Below are 14,394 nucleotides of genomic sequence, written 5' to 3' on the forward strand. Positions count from 1 at the left end.
GCAGCAATTCCTAGCCAGGCAGGAATAACTTTGTCTGTGTGCAAACAATTAAAGTAAGCACTGTTGTCACGTAGTCTATTTCTCCCCCTCCATGTCGCTGAACAAAGCAGCATGTGGCTTCTATTTTTTGGTTCAGGACTTTTTTGGTGTCATAAAGGACTACACGGCGGCTGGTTTAGCTCCTCATCACTGCCCCTCTCACTCTTTCACATAATCCAGAAAACCAAGTGTACCCATTCTTCCTTCCTTCCTTCCTTCCTTCCTTCCTTCCTTCCTTCCTTCCTTCCTTCCTTCCCAGCTCTCTTCTTCCATCCTTCCTCCCTTCTCTTCCTCCTTTCTTCCCTCCTTCCTTTCGATCAGAAAGAGAAAAGCTATGGAATGTGAGAATCCAGCTATACTATAGTCATCACAGCTAACCACTTTGCCGCTAAGGCAGGTCTGTTCCAGTAGATGACAATCCCAATTCCTACATTCAGATCAACAAACAATGATTGAATGCCAGGCTCTATGTTTTGTGCTGGGAATACAAAGACAATCTCAGACATTGTCGCTTTCCCCATGGAGTTTTACAGATAGGTGGGAAAGTCAATAATGTAGTGAACTATAGTACTCATATCATAACAATATAATATTATTATAATACTCCGTGATGCCGGATATACTAGGGCTAGGGAGTAACTGCTTTGGAGGGAGAGGGTTTAATTTTTTTTGGGGGGGGGGAGTTGTCAGGGAAAGCTGTCCTTTGTCCAGGACTTTATTATCTCATGGAGAAAAATTGCAGCAACTTCCTAAAGCCTCTCCCGGATGTTTTGCTCAACCCACTCTAATAATCCTCCATGGTGCCACCAGAATCATCTTTGTAACACACAATTCAAGCCATGGTCTTCTTAGAGTCATTGAAGGGCACCCCATCTCCCCCAGGAGAAAACCCCAGACTCCTTGGCCAGCTGGTTTTCAGGATGCTGAGCCTCCATCCCACACTGTATGGACCTCACATCTCCATAGCTTTGCACATGTTAATTCCTCTTGCTAGAAAGTTCTACATCCCAGCCCTGGCAAAATCCTACTTATTCTTTGAGATTTTCCTCAAACATCAGCTCCTCTGTGAACCGCCCCTGACACACCAACCACCACCCACCTCCTCCACTGCCCCCAGGGAATCAATACCTCTGGCAGACAATGCTGGTTAGCTAAAGAAACACCTGTTCTCAACCCTGCTATCATACCCATCAGGGCGCACACATGGAGTAACTGGAGAGGAGCTTCATAAAGGGGTTATTTACAAAGGAGTGGCAACAGAGAACTCCTAATGGATATTGCAGTACATCTGGGGGACAGGGAGGTGGGGAAGTGGGGGTGAGGTTGGGGGGTACTATCAATAGTAGGGCGCCTCTAGCCCTGGAAGGATAAGGAGAGAGCTGTTCTCCAACCAAGAAGGGGAGGACCACCTGACAGGCTTCGAAACGCAGCCTGACTGCTGCAGCCACAGGTGGGAGCCAAGGTAACAGCCACCACACCCCTGCCCTGCTCTTTCCCTCCATCTGCCCAGCGCAGCCCACTGACCCAACCCAAGATCAACGGAGTGTGTTGTGTTCTGGTGTAGAGAGCAAGGCTTAGCAGAAAGATCTAGAAAAGCCAAGGCCCCATTTTCTTTGCTCCCCTTGCAGCTGGGGGGAGGAAGAGCGTGGTAGATGCCACAGTGCGGGCTTGTGAGACGTCAGTGGAAGTCTGCTTTGGACCTCACAGAAAGGGTTTCAGGTCCGTGATGAACCATCTAGTGGTCACTGGCATCTCCTGCCCTCCACTCGGAACGTGGGCTGTGGCTGCCATCTGGAAACACTGAGGGGAGGCCCAAGAAAGCCCAAGTGGCACTAGCCCTGTGTCGCTGAGGTGTTCAGCTCACACCACAGCTGCCTACGTCAGACTTCTTCTTAGGTGAGCGGGAGAGGACTCTAAGCCGCTGTGAGCAGTGCTTTCTATGACTTGTAAAGAAAAGCATTCCTACCCGACAGGACGTCCTGTAGCTGCTTCGCTTACAGCAAGTCCTGCTGGGACTCTCTGAGAAGGACCTGCCTTCTCCCCTAATGTGAGTTCCATGAGCTCAGAGCTGACACCTAACTGCTGCTTATTAAAGAATCAATGCGCCAAGCACTGTGGGAATGGAAGTCAGACCAGATGCCATCTTGGTGCTTCTGTTTCTTTCCTTGTCTTGTTTTACCCTGAGGAACTCCCTCTTAAAGGCCCTGCTCCGTGTTTTCTCTTCCCTTTGCCCTCGTCTGTCCATTGTAAATCAAGGAGACTTGAATTGCACAAATTGTTTGCTTTCTGTTTAATACCCATTTTTAAAAAAGGATTCCCACTCTAAAAGAGATGGGCTGATTAATGTACTCAAAATATCTTGCACTACACAGCCAATTCCTTTCTCCTTGTTCTATTCATAATGTATAACCCTTCCCTCTTTGAATGCACATAAAAGGCTCCGTTCCCCACCAGCATTATTTGTAACTGCGGAGCTTGAGGTGGTACTAGATGTCAAAAATGAAAAATTGCTAAATTCAAAATTGCTTCTCCCTTTGTTTTAAAGGTGACCCGCAGGTAGTTTTTATTTTTTTTAATGAACTAATTGTAGGATTATGTGCTGAATGCCCCAAATGCAGCGAGTGAGAGAACACTCAGCACATACCTGCTACAAAATACCCGGTATTGTTTCAGAGCCTCCACACGCCCAGACTGCTGACACCCACATTCTGCACAGCCCTACCAAGGAGACCGGCTCTGACGCAGCTCAGCATTCGAACTGGGATAATGGGGTGCACAGGACAATGGTGAGCTGGGCTAGGAGCTGAGAGGCAGTTTGGCTACTTGCAGAATGACCTTGGCCAAGTTCTCTTCTCAGCCAGCAGCTCAGTTCCACCTCCACCTGAAGGGAACCAGCCTCTTTATTCCCTCCCCCTGAAGAAGAACCAACGTTGATGGCTTTGTGTTCAGCACATGCCTTCCATATAAAGAGGTTGTCAGCCCTGGCCAGTTTGGCTCTGTGGTTAGAGCATCGGCTTGTGGTCCAGAGAGACCCAGGTTCCATTCCCGCTAAGGGCACGTACCTCGGTTGCAGTTTGTCCTCGGCCCTGGTTGGGTCGTGCGGGAGGCAGCCACTCGATGTGTCCCTTTCACGTCGATGTTTCTCTCTCTCTCTCTCCCTCCCTCCCTCCTGCTCTATCTGAACAAAAAATGGAAAAATGTCTTCGGGTGAGGATTAAAAAAAAAAAAAAGAGGATGTCAGAGCTGCAGATTATTTTCTGGACTCGTTAGGCCCACACACGTACTGTTTGGGAACATCTGAGAAGTATGCAGTGAGCCTGTCCACATACCCCAGTGCCGTGCCCTGCTCCCTCGGGCGCCCGACACAGCCAGGACCCGGCTGGAATTTCAAAGGTCTTGATTCCTGTGTTGCACTGAGATGGAGCAACATCCCCTTAGAGGGACTGGGGCACTTCAGGGTTCAGTGGCCTTGGTCAGATCATCTGTGATTCTATCCAGGAGCAAAGTTATGCTCGGGAAGGAATGAGAGTCCAGTGCATAGCGGTGTGAGGGAGCTCGCAGCAATGCTCCTCCTGACCGAAGGCGGTGCCTCAGCCAACCCGAAATCCCACTTTTCGTGGGAATTAATTCTTATTTACTCTGCCTCCAGTGGCCTGGCACCTGCTGGAACGTGCAGAGCCCTTCGAGAGTAGCACAGCAATGATTCATCATCCACTCTTCTGCCTCAGAGGGAACGAGTCGTTCAGACTACATTCCAGTGAGGGGCTACTTCAGCACTGGAGCGACAGCAACAGGAAATTTTTGCCACGAGGGCAAAAGAAGCCACAAAGCCAGGGTCAGTTGCACTGCAAAAGATGCACCAAAGTGACGGATTCCCGGCCCTCATCATTTATCCATTGGTCCATTCAGATACTTATTAGGTGCCCACTGTGTTGAGGGCTGTGCGAAGAGTGGGTAATGCACTATGAAGAGAGTTTCTGACCACAGAGGCTAACGACACTGAAGACCAACGTGGCCCACTGCACGGGATCCCCCTCAAGCCAGCACCCTTTAATCCTGGGAGGAGGAAAACCCTGACACCCGTGTCTAGGTTTTGCAAGATGCCCAAGCTGGCCTCCTAGGAAGCGGGCACCTGAACGCAGCTCCCCCTTTCCTAGCTCCCAATCAGTTGTTTCCATGAGACTGGGAAGGGCTCTGAGCTTCGCTGTCACTAAGCAGCATCTGCCAGCTGATGTGGGCCTGGTCAGAACAGTGAAGAGGGGACACTTCTAATCAGAGGACTATGAGGGCTAAGTTAGTCAGCCCTCCCCATACACAAACACATACGCCATCAGGAGGTCCAGGCTGAATGGTCCCGTCTCGTCCTCTGAATTCTCTGTGAGCATCTGAGGCTTGAAACAGGGCACGGGGGACTAAATTCCATCCTCTGCCCTCTTCAGTCTCTCCCCTGTGGACTGCTAGACCCGGGGCTCTTTCAGACTCTGTTCGTTCAAGTGTTAAATCTCCCAGCAGGAAAGGTTGGTGGTTGGGGAGATTTTGTTTTTCTATATAGTAACAGAAATAAAAGCCCAGGTTTGGCCCCGTAGAGAAACGATTTGGGTCTTGTCATGTGCACAGAGGGAAACCAGCCACTTCAAGAGGTGAATGCATCAGCAAGTTGTGCCTCTGGCTTTGAAAATGCCAAGCTGGCACCTTCATGTCTAATAGAAATGCCATCCTGAACTCAACGCCTTGTGGGCTTAAGACAGATTAAGTTACTGCTGAAGTCTTACCTGGTCAGAATCCACCTGACAATGAACTACAAGCCCAAGCCATCCACAGTCAGGTAATTCCCATCCTAAACCTAGTGAGGAAATAACTCGAAGGCCACCGATGGCTTTTGCCCAAAGAGATGAATAATGCGGAGAATCCTTGGCTGCAAGAAGAACAGAAGAAATTAATTGCTGAAGCCTTCACAGCATGATGAAAGCCAAGAATTATCCCCAGGATCCACACGTGTAATTTACGACAGCTGCCTCCTTCAGACAGGCTGAAGTGACTCTCAGCAGAACACAGAGCGCAGCTGATGGCAGCGATGAATCTGGAGCTGGGTCAACACTCCGCTCCGGCTCGGGGGATGCTCATCCTTGGGCAATCTGTAGCACCCAGCCTGCAGCCTGGGCGGAGCCCTCACTCTCCGTGGCTGGCACTTACCTTGCAATGATATAGTGCCCTGTTCCCCGTACTACTGTCATAACTCTTTTGAATTTCTACCGGGAGATGGCTAAACCATGGTCTGTTTATTGATATTTTCCAGCTACTGGAAACTGGGATTGTCACCAATGCATCATAGAAAGAGTATTTTATGCCCTTTTATAAACCTCTAGCTAGGTGGCAACAGGAGGGACAGAGAAAAACATAGGGGAGATTCTCTTCAGGTCAGTGCCTACAAGTGAAGGCATTTTAAAAAGAATTCAAGCAAACAAACCAACATCAAAAATTAGGTTAGAGGTGATCAGGAGAAAGTAAAATCAGAGAAGACTGAGAACTGACATGTAAAAGTTACATTAAAAATAAATAACTGTTTTAAGTGGGGAACACTTACATAGGCAGAGACTTTGAAAAGCATGATTTCTCCTAAAAATAGGTATAGGTTTCATGTAAAGGAGATTACACATTTGTGACACACATCTGAGAAGATACTTGCTGTTCATTCCTGAAACTATTGTTTCTATCTGAAGATCAGAGTTTAAAGATTACACACAGGGCCCTGCCTGGTTTGGCCCTGCAGTTAGAGCGTCAGCCCGCGGACCAGAGTCTCGGGTCTGGTTCCCGCTAAGGTCACGTACCTGGGTTGCAGATTGTCCCCGGTCCTGGTTGGGGTCGTGTGGGTGGCGGCCAGTCGATATGTCTCTCTCTCTCTTCCTCCCTCCCTCCCTCAGCTCTACCTGAAGATAAATGTCCTCAGGTGAGGATAAAAATTTTTAAAAAGATTACACACAGAGTGGACCTGCCCACCAAACCATTCCTACTACCCTGATTTATAATCTCAAAAGCTGCGAATCGTACTTGGGAAAGAACAGAAATTCAGTAAGAGCAAAGTTTAAACAATATGGGCATGAATGCTGAATGCCAGATTTTCAAATTTGTTTGAAGACTTGCTGCCAGTCTTCACAAGAACAGTTCTGGAGAAGCGGGCTGCAGGTTTGGTTGTGGGATCCCAGCAAAGAGAAACCGGAGGACTCTGTTACTGAAAGGCCCAGTTCTTAGTCAAGCTGCTTTGAGGAGGTTAGCACACCTTGTTGGCTTCATGTCCACCTGAAATTCCAAAATTAATCAGACTACTTATTTTGCATAAAGGGCCAGTCACTTTTAAAGCTGATGCCCCTAAAATAGGTAAGATACTAAGTTTTATCATTTACACCTTTCTATGAATCTGTTTATTGGGTCCTTTTCCAGGGACATACACTGGTAGGAAGAAGAGTATGTGTGCTCGGTGGGTTCCTGGGGATGAGGACGAGGAGGCGACAGAGTGAGACAGCCTGCCCCTCCCAGGGCACCGTGCCTTCCTCAGGTTACTATACCAACAGAGAGAGAGAGATTTTAGAAGGATGAAGGTCACATTTTAGTGGACATTTCGAGCATCAAAACCAAGAGAAATAGGATATTATACAATATGACCAACTTTCCTGACTCTGTTGACCTTACATTCCAGATCATCTCCCTCTTTACTCCTGTATTGACCACATCTTAACCCCACAGTAGGAAAAGAATTCTAATTGCACAGGACAACAGAGTCTTGGAAATTAAAAATGATATATATAGAGAGAGATAGAGATAGAAAGAGAGAGAGAGAGAGAGAGAGAGAGAGAGAGAGAGGGAGAGAGATGGACATAGACAGACATAGGCATAGACATAGATAGATAGATAGATAGATAGATAGATAGATAGATAGATAGATAGATAGACTGCTGATGTGATCCTGGTGAATAATTCAAAGACGCACCCAATCTGACCCCTGGATAATTTACAGGTAATTTCTTCTGTTCATATTTATTCCTTTTACAGCCTTCTCCTTATCAAATGTACTAGTGAAGAAACCGCACATTCTTGCCGGAGCTGCTCAGCTCCACCTTTTATCCAATAAAAAGTGCAACCCTATAACCCATAAGCCGACACCCCCTGCACACTAGTTGTTAGACATAGGAGTGAGAAATCACCTTGCAGATCATCTCTAGGACAGGATGGACTAGCAAACCACTGGGAAGTGTGCAGGACTCAACCCCAACAGTGACACCATGTGGCAGCAAGAAACAGTGGCAATAGTAGCCTGGTCAGGCAAACTCCAGTCCCTGCACATGGGGAGGGGAGGGTACCTCACGTGAGGACTGACACCACATCCCCAACTCCCACTCCTCAACCTGAGCCCGCCCCTGTGGCCCTCGTACAAATTCACAAGACGGGAGATGCTGAACTTCCTGTCGTTGATAAAACTGGCAGCGGCTCCAGCATTAATTGGGAAGGTTATTATCACCCTCGAATTTATAGAAAAATTCTTCTCTTTTCTTTTTTTTCTTTTTTAATGATTTTTTTAGAGAGAGAAAGGGCGAGAGAGAGAGAAACGTCAATGTGAGAGAGAAACATGGATCGGCTGCCTCCTGCACGCCCCCTACTGGGGATTGAGCCCAAAACCAGGTCATGTGACCTGACCGGGAATGGAACCGAGACCTCTCAGTCCATGGGACACCGTCCAATCCACTGAGCCACACCAGCTGGGCGAAAAAGGCTTCTTTTCTATTTCCTGAAAGAGACCTAAGATCAATTTAGCAACCCAGTACATGACAAAAATTTTTAGTAGCAAACCCCACCCCAAAAAAACCTACAACAAAAAGCAGTACCTCCCATGTCCTCTGTGAAGCCTCCCCCAGCCTACATCTCCTGCCCGTGAAGACACCTTCCCCAGTACCACCGCCACCCTCACTACCCACCTGGTTCCTCGCTCTGCTCTCACACGTTCTAAGTTACTCCTTTGAAAATATTAGTTGTTAATTAAGGTATCAACCGACAGGAAAGCCTTCATAGGAACACACCTGGCAACACTAGCATTTTTAAAATGACTTAAAACAGAGAACTGCCTCCCTCCCGTTGACACCACCTCTCAGGGGCTCTCCTGTGAGCAGTCAGCACCCCTTCTTCTGTTCGCCCCTCACAAGGGGTGGGGTGTACAGGCTTGGCACCCTCGCTCTGAACAATGCCATCCTTCACACTAAATGAGTCTGGCCTCGTGATGCGTCATGACGCACTGTGCCTAGGTCTGTTAAATGTGAATTGTTTAGAAGCATAATTTTTCACTTAACTGTTTTGGTGTATTTTATATGGGAATTTTACAGGTGCATAAAACCAGGGTCCCCAAGCAAGGGTTCAGAATTGCCCAGGGGAGCTCAGACTTACACGAGAGCTGCACGTCGGTGTCCAGGACGAAGCTCTTGTCCTCACTCAGTGGTGAGGAGACTAGCTAGCAGCAGAACCTCGCCCTCCTACGAAAGCCGAGTCCCCCACTCGGGATAGCTGGACATGTCAGAGCAATTAAGAAGCCCTTTCTCCTGACAGCTGCCCAGATTCTTCCTTTAACATCAGCACGTCACAGCAGTGTTTGCAGGTGTTCTCCCTCCACACCCGATGCCGCAGGAAGGGCAGTCTGACTTGTCTTTCCTTGACAGTAGGGACTCATTAAGTGTTTGTTGAATCAGTATATAAATGACAAATTAATGGGAAAAAAAAAAAAAACAATGAATAACTTGCTGCTGATGTCAGTAGGGAAAAAAACAGGTATTCACCAATGTAAAGTTTATTTTCAAAATATACCAATTACAGTCCAGCCGGTGTTGCTCAGTGACTGAGCACTGACCCATGCACCAAGAGGTTGCCGATTTTTTTTTTTTTAATCCTCACCTGAGGACATTTTTCCATTTTTTGTTCAGGTAGAGTGGGAGGGGGAGAGAGAGAGAGAGAGAGAGAAACATCGACATGAAAGGGACACATCGAGTGGCTGCCATCCTCACGACCAACCAGGGCCGGGGACAAACCGCAACCGAGGTACATGCCCTTAGCGGGAACTGAACCCAGGTCTCTCAGGACCGCAGGCCGATGCTCCAACCGCTGAGCCAAACTGGCCAGGACGAAGTCGCCGATTTTATTCCCGGTCAGGGCACATGCCCAGGTTCTGGGTCCAATCCCCAGTGGGGGCATGCAGGAGGCGGCCAATTAATGTTCTCTCTCATCAATGTTTCTATCTCTCTCTCCCTCTCATTTCCTCTCTAAAATCAATATAGAAAAAAACATTTTTTTAAGAAAAAAACATACCAATTACAATCTAGAAAGTTTGCAGGATTCTCTGTAATAAGGACATGTAACTTTGGACACAAGGTTTTAGCCATGAAACACTGTGATAAGAAAGATAATTGCATAATTTGAAAATGAATTATTATGCAAATGTTTATCGAGGCATAAATAATACATTTTTTACATTGTATTTTAGGTTGTTGTAGACTACATAACTCAGTATTGCACAAATCAGTGTACTGCGGGTGCTTTGCCCAAGAGCTAACAGTGAACTGAGAATCCTTTCACCCACCTATAAAGTACTCACAATGTGTTTGTGCCTGAATTGTGTGTAATGGTTTAAAGTGTGTCCCCCAAAATGTATATATTGAAGTCCTAACCCAGCATCTTAGAATGTGACTTTACTTGGCAATAGGGTCATTGCAGATGCGATTAATTAAGTGTTCTTACTGGTATAGGGTGAGCTCCTAATCTAATATGTCCTTAAAAAAGGGGAAATTTGCCCAGCCGGTGTCGCTCAGTGGATTGAGTGTTGTCCCATGAACTGAGAGGTCCTGGTTCGATTCCCAGTCAGGGCACATGCTCAGGTTGCAGGCTCAATCCCTGGTACGGGGCATGCAAGAGGCAGCTGATTGGTGTTTCTCACATGGATGTTTCTATCTCTCTCTCTAAAAAAAAAAAAATCAATAAAAACATATTTAAAAAAAAAAACACACTTTTAATAAAAGGGGAAATTTGGACACAGGCACACACACAGTGAGAACACCCAGCGAAGATAAAGCAGAGACTGGTATGACGTAGCAGGAGCCAAAGAACACTGAAGGTTCCAGCAACCCCCAGAAGCTGGATGAGAGACCTGGAACATTCTCCCTCAAAGCCCTAGACAGGAACCAGCCCAGCTGACACCTTGAGCTCAGACGTCTAGCCTCCAGAATCGAGACAATGCGCGTCTGTCGTATGATAGTGATGTGTTCTGGAAGCTCCGGGAGACTAACACTCCATGATAACTCTTGCCCTTGGCCTAACTCTCCTCTCATCTCCCCATTACTCAGTTAAAAGGCCTCAGTAACACAAGAGAAGTTCCTCAGAGGGCCAGCCTGAATATCTTAGTCAGCAATGGCCGTCCCCAAGTCCATGTCCATTCTTCTCAGTGGGGCACAGTGACCACCAATACACCAATTGGTGTACTGGAAACACACCAATACACGCTGAATTTCCCATGGGCTCCTTCGAGGATGCCTTAATGCTGGGTGGGAGAAAAGTAGGCTTATGGTTGTTTGTATGGAAAGTAATACAACAATTAATAAATAATAGTACAAGAATGAAGTCTCCATTTTGATTACTCACAGCCGTAAAGCTACTTTTGCCCCATGCTGTGTCCACCATGATCGGTCCTGCTTCGAGCTTACCCGGCGTGAGCCAAGTTTAATCAGCTTGGCACCCTTGACGCAAGCACCAGCGCCTCCCTATCTGTGGAGGCTACAGTATCATTTTACTGTTTTCCAACTTGGATAACCAAGAATTGTTCTGGAAAGCGTAATTTATAAAGCACCCAACCTGGACACTTCCTGAAGAATAGGAGGAGAAGAGGCAAGCGTCCCTGTAGCAAGAAGAGTGGCAGATGGGGACACTGCAGAGTGAAGACATGAGAGACTGAGCAGCTGGGTGGACCAATGCCCATCTGTGAGGCCACCTCAGTATTCCAGCCACAGGCTACACAGATGACCTGTCTTCTTACCCAGCACCAAACATCCCAGTGAAATCAGCCCAGCCCTCTATCAGCCCCAATAAGCAAAACCCATCAGAAAACAGCCTGTTTGGCCTTTGTCACTTCCTTGACCACAAGAGTATCAGTCACAAAAATTCATTCGACATTTTGGAGGACTTACATGTGCCAGGCATGGTTCTCGGGACTTGCACTGAAGAGGAAACAAAAACCTGCTCCTTCCTCATAGAAGCTATGGTTTACAAACAATAAGGAAGGCACAGAAACAGAAACACAGAGTATGTTAGTGGTCGGTGTTCAAAGCGAGGGAGAGAAATGGAGATGTGGAGCAGAAGTTACTCTGAAGAGCTCTGTTTGTCTTGCAGTTTTAGATCTAGTGCTGGAGGGAGACCTTGCTGGGAAAGCGAAGTTCCAGTAAGAAACGAAACCATGAGGGAGGGAGCCACAAAGGTAGACAAAGGGGAAGCACCTCTCAGGCAGGGGGACGGCACATTTGAAAGCGCTGGTGGCTGTGAAAAGTGTAATACTCTATGCAAATGTAAGCTAAGTGTTATTAGAGTGAGTTAAAAATCTATATTCAGTAACATCTTTCAATTCAAACAAAATAGTCTAACATCGACTGAGCACACGACATCGTCTGTTGCTCACTCTGCCCACTTAGCTTAGCCCTCAGAAATGCAACACAAGCATCCAAGTTACATAAAGGCAACAAAATTTCTGACTGATACTCCAAGTGGGATTGTTTGTTACCACGGCCAAGCCCTGCCTGATGGACACTGATATGAGGGTGCGAAGTGACAAGAATTGTGCATGGTATAGTAGAAAGAGTTGAAGAAACCAGGATTTATTTTCCAAGTCAAAAAATAAATCAAGTTACCTTCGAGTATGTCTAACACCATGAAGAAGACCTGTTCTGGAATGTTCTTGAATATAGATATAGAGCTGAAAGGTGGGTTTCAAGCCAGTGGGGGACATTGGTACCCGTCAGACCAGCCCCAAACCCCTTGAGGAAATAGACGTCCTCCCACGATGCTGCAGAAGGGACACCAGCACTGAGTGGGGCTACCCTAAATGATTGGGAGGAAACGCGTTCATACTGTACGATCCAGGATTCCTGAATTTGCCCGTCTTCCTTGGCTATTCCTCATCCTCTGTGTCCTGGCTCTGAGAGTGGGGTGCTAAAAGCCCACGGTGCCAGGATGGCTGGGTCTGCTTTCATCCTGATAACATGCTTAGGTCATGGCTGCCATCAAGGGCCAGCGGATTCTGAACAGAAGTACTTGGGTTGCCTGCTCAGTTATCCGCGCCTAGCCTTGACAGTAGCCATCAGGCTGAAGAGTAACGAAGTTCAGATGGCGGCAGAGGATCACCAAATACATTCACTTTTAACAAGGACACTTATAACTTCAGTGGGACTCTTCTTGACACGTTTCTGATAAGCAGGCGATGTGGATGTCTTCCGTGTATGTTAATGCTGCAAATTGGTGTTTTCTTCTGTCCGGAAAACTGCAAATCCCCTTTGGGAAGACTCTGCCCTCCTGTCTGCGTTAGGTGAGGGCGGTGTGCTGGTGTACACAGCAGACTTTGCTAGTTGCTTCAGCTCCTTGACAAATGATTTTTATTAAGAACTTACAAATCAAATAAGCTTTACTCATTTCCCGGACAAGTCAGAGCAAACTTCGCCTTTCTCCACAATGGGTTAGGTTTCTTCTTTTTTTCCCTCAATCACATTTTCATACATTAGGTTTTCAAGAAGATACCAGCCCCTGTACAGGGTGGGCCCTCAATCAACGCAAAACAACAATATCGGCACGCCTCTCAGGGAGCGCCACGATATTAAAAGTTTTTCATTACTTTTCTCTCATTCTCTCTTCCATTCAGCAAAGCCCACCCTAGGGGTGTATTTTCCCCTCAGAACGTCTTTATGCCATATCCTTCTATTCTCCCACTGAAATTCATCTGTGTTTATTCCTCAAGCTCTTGCACTTATATATTTTATTACAACTTCTTCATACCCTTTCCCATTCCCAAACCTAATCCTTTTCTTCTGTACCCTCAGGGCCCCTGCCAATATAACTTCAGGTGAAGCAAATGAAAATACTAGCTTTTGCCCCGGGCTCAGGCTTCCTCCACTAAAATTAAAACATAAAAACATTACATAGATATTAATATTATATTCCCTGCCCCGCAAACCTTCTATAACATTCCATGGTCTGTCAGTCAACAATATCTAGAGAGTGTCCACTCTGAAAAGTAAGTTGATGCCCTTCAGAGAAGAGACAAAGGGAGAAAAGGGCCTGTCTTCTTTCCTTTACTGTTACTGAAAGTTCTGTCTTGTTCTCTGTTCCCTGCTAATTGCAATTCCTGCACCCCGGTGCCTGCCTCCAACTTCTGGAGCAACTTTCTGTATTTGTCACTCTCAGCCCCCCATTCTCTTGGTTTCCCAGAGAGCCCGCCACAGTCCTTATAAGCTGCCACACCCATAATCAGCTACACCCTGTAGCTCCCCAAAAAATGTCAAAAAAGAGGCAGTACACTAAAATCTGTGACCCCGTTGATATGGTAGGAAGCGTGGCAGACACTTCAGCTGCTTATATCACCTGTTCCTCAGAGCTGTTCTGCAAGACAGCAATTGTTTCCATCTTACAGGTCCTGTAAGTCAGGGTCAGGAAGGTTGAGTAACTTGCCTGAGGGTTCTAGAAGTGGCCAAGTGGAGAGCAAACTCAAATCTGGCTGATCCTGAAAACAATTTTGCAGTTTGCGATTGGATCAAAGAAAACTGCACATCCCTTTCTGAAAATTCTGAGTGGGGATCAAGAAATTCCAATTCTGCTATGGACCAGTGCATCAACAGCACCCGTGCTGACTGACACCACTCCAAGCGGTGCTAACAAAGACCATCAGGGTACAAAGGAAAGGGTCTGGGTTCATAAATCAGGGAGAGCATGGCAAAGTCAAAATGGAGTTTGCAAGCGCTTGAGGAATAATGGCAGATGGGCTTCAGCGAGAGAATCAAAGGATTTCCTGGTAATTGTCTGGTAAGGTTCCAGCTTATTATCAAGGCTGCAGGTCCTTGGGGAGGGCAGTAGGAGCAGTGACAGTAGCTATGGCAACATCATTCTCAAGGGCAGGTTCTGTCTTTCAATCCAGTTTACTTGCCCATGGAGGGGGTATTGTTGTACTGTGATTACCAGCATGTTATCTAGGTCAGACTGTCTGGGTCTGAATCCCAGTTCCTCCACTCACTAGCTGTGTGACTTTGCACAAGTCACTCAACCCCTCTGTGTCTCAGTGACCTCAGTTGTAAA

The 14,394-nt window shown here is 46.9% G+C and overlaps 1 pseudogene; it reads left to right on the forward strand.

The window, feature by feature from the left end:
* The first annotated feature begins 11,971 nt into the window (after positions 1–11,971).
* Positions 11,972–14,394, forward strand: part of LOC118629295 — a 55,069-nt pseudogene continuing 52,646 nt past the window's right edge.

The sequence above is a fragment of the Molossus molossus genome, unplaced genomic scaffold (genome assembly GCF_014108415.1).
Source record: "Molossus molossus isolate mMolMol1 unplaced genomic scaffold, mMolMol1.p scaffold_m16_p_14, whole genome shotgun sequence".
NCBI classification, from domain to species: domain Eukaryota; kingdom Metazoa; phylum Chordata; class Mammalia; order Chiroptera; family Molossidae; genus Molossus; species Molossus molossus.